Source organism: Hemiscyllium ocellatum, chromosome 46, assembly GCF_020745735.1.
Source record: "Hemiscyllium ocellatum isolate sHemOce1 chromosome 46, sHemOce1.pat.X.cur, whole genome shotgun sequence".
Classification (NCBI taxonomy): domain Eukaryota; kingdom Metazoa; phylum Chordata; class Chondrichthyes; order Orectolobiformes; family Hemiscylliidae; genus Hemiscyllium; species Hemiscyllium ocellatum.
In genome coordinates, this window is record NC_083446.1 from 5,220,362 (window position 1) to 5,223,688 (window position 3,327).

Sequence of the window (3,327 nt, forward strand, 5' to 3'; positions counted from 1 at the left end):
CCCACCCTAACCTGCACATCCCTGGGCACTATGGGACAATTTAGCACGGCCAATCCACCCTAACCTGCACATCCTTGGGCACTATGGGACAATTTAGCACGGCCAACCCACCCTAACCTGCACATCCCTGGGCACTATGGGACAATTTAGCACGGCCAATCCACCCTAACCTGCACATCTTTGGACTGTGGGAGGAAACCGGAGCACCTGGAGGAAACCCACACAGACACGGGGAGAACGTGCAAACTCCACACAGACAGTCACCCGAGGGTGGGATTGAACCCGGGTCCCTGGCGCTGTGAGGCAGCAGTGCTAACCAGTGAGACACCGTGCCACCCAAACATTAACATTGAGGGGATCCTGAAGTCCATCCTTAACCAAAGCAAATCCCCTAAAAAATAACAAGGCGGATAGCCTCAACCCTAATATTAGATTAGATTACTTATGATTGGTTACTCTTCTTAACTGTAATCGGAACACACTTTACTCTCAGCCCCCAGTTAAAACGCAAAGAAAAGAATTGGAATAACAACTCTCCTGAAAAATGGAACAGAATAACAGATTATTTAAATACGAAACAGCAACTAAACAGGTTTGGAGTAACATCCCATAATCACAACCTAGGCAATGGCAAATTCAGTAAAATACTAGATTACTTACAGTGTGGAAACAGGCCCTTCGGCCCAACAAGTCCACACCGACCCGCCGAAGAGCAACCCACCCAGACCCATTCCCCTACATTTACCCTTCACCTAACACTACATATCCCCGAACACTATGGGACAATTTAGCACAGCCAATCCACCCTAACCTGCAGGTTTTTGGACTGTGGGAGGAAACTGGAGCACCCGGAGGAAACCTCACGCGAAATGCATGCAATTCTAGCAGCAGGGAGAGAACCCCAGCTTTGAGCTGTGACAGACAGAGCAATAAGAGCTTCCACATCCAGCTTCAAGACCCCAGCAATTTCTAAAGTCTAAATTAAAATCCAGGTTCTGTGGAAGCCTGACCCCACCCGTTCAGGCTGCTTCTATTGTTCCAAATAAAACCCCAAAGCCTCACAAATCTGTTTACTGTATTGGTGTTGAGCCGACAGCTTGATAACTCTGGAGTAGGATAATCGACGTTTCAGGGTCGGAGCCCTTCATCAGGATCTCCAGTGTCTGTGGACCGGACTGTCTCCCAGCTCGGTACCTCTTCCTTCGTTACAAAGACCAAGGAGAAACTACACCTCTGAAAGCCATCATATCGTCACAACGAGGAAACCCAAATCCTCCACGCTGAAGATTTCTAAAGCCTTTACCTGTCTGGAAAAATCACATGAGCCTGTATTCTTAATGGGAAAGGGACGAACTCCAGGGGAAGTAGTGGATTGTGGGTTCAGTTACAACGCCATTTGGATCAGTACATGAACGGGAAAGGGTTGTGGGGATATGGGTCAGGTGCAGGCAGGTGGGACTAGTTTGGCTGGTTGGACCAACAGATTTGTTTCCATGCTCTATAACCACACACTTCCCCACGTTGTATTGCACGTTTTGTCCACTCTCCTGCGGTCTCCCTGCCTGATCTATGCATCATCTTCAAACTCAGCCACACTGTCCTCAGTTCCTGCATCCAGATGGACTCTGTCCAGGAACAAGCACCATCCACTGGACTGGCACCACGTCCTGTCACTCCCAGTAGCAGCAGCGGGTACCATCAATAAGATGCCCTCACCAAAGGTCTGCAGGCAACAGCTGAAAACCCCAAGACTGAGAAGGACAGGGGCAGCATATCCCTGGGAATCCTACTCCACCAAGGTCCCCTCTGATCGATACAGACCACCTGATATATAAGCAGCCCCTTTAGCTTCAATGGGTCCAAATCCTGCACAGAGAAGCAGTGATAGTCTCGACAGCTCATGGTTCAATAAATTAGCTCAACTCTGAGGGCAGGTAGGGATGGGGAGGAGATGCTAGGACCAGCCAGCAATAGTCACAACCCATGAACGAAACATGTGTGTGTAACTTCCCATACACAGTGGGTCCCACAGTAACGATTGGTCACAGGGTCAACAAGACAGAGAGCGGGCACTTGGCTGTTGGAGGGATCGTGTGAGCTGGGAGAACCCATCTATTACACAGGGCCAGCACGGGGCCAGATACAGAGTAAAGCTCCCTCTACACTGTCCCCCATCAAACACTCCCAGGACAGGGACAGATACAGAGTAAAGCTACGGGGTTAGATACAGAGTAAAGCTCCCTCTACACTGTTCCCCATCAAATACTTCCCAGGACAGGGCCAGTATGGGGTTAGATACAGAGTAAAGCTCCCTCTACACTGTCCCCCATCAAACACTCCCCAGGACAGGGACAGCATGGGGTTAGATACAGAGTAAAGCTCCCTCTACACTGTCCCCCATCAAACACTCCTGGAAGTGTTTGATGGGGGAACAGTGTAGAGGGAGCTTTACTCTGTGCTGCCCCTGTCCATGGGGAGTCAGTGCTGAGAGGGAGTGGAGCTGATGGGGATGAGGTGATGGAGATGTTGTATTTCCAGGGATGCTCTGGGCCATGCAGCTGAGTGACGCCGTGTGGAAGGTGTATCCCAAGGGCTGGCCTGTGCACTGACACGCAGCCGTGATGTTGGGAGTCTGGTCTATCAACATCTGGAGGTCACACCCCCTGCCCATTGGAACCAGCCTGGCCCCCCAGACCAGGGAGACTGACACGTTTCCAGTGATGCACATCTCCCTCACAGGAGGACCGTGCGACTGTTACTGTATCTCTGACCTGCACGCCGGGGGCTGGGAGCTGCGATGAAAAATCCAAAACGTTTTGTTGGGAGTTCTCCATGTGCTCTCTGGTGAATACTTCCTCACCACATCCAGAACAGAAAGAGGCCGTTCAGCCCCTCTGCACAAGCCTCATCCTCTGCCCACTACCATAACCTTCTGCCCCCTTCCCCCTGTGTCTTTACCCTCCTTGAATACCCCTGTATTATCGCCGTGAGAGTCTGGAGTCGTGGATGGGACCTGGATTCCAAAGCCCGATTCCGTTTCGGAATTTGGAGTCGCCGTGTCCTGGGATTGTTATTATTAAAATCCCAGCTCAGGGAAGGAAATCTGCAGACCAGGCCCAGTCTGGCCTCCATAGGACAACCCCCAACATAACATTGGCTGACTTTATATCCCACAGGCTGCTGTTATAGTGTCCTGAGAGCGCTGGAACTGGGGCTTCCACACAGCCATCACCTCCCCCCTCAGACCCTGCCTTCAACAAAGGTCTCCTCATTTTGAAACCCTCTCCCCGTCTACAAGGGTAACTATCTTCACAGCACCTACCCTGT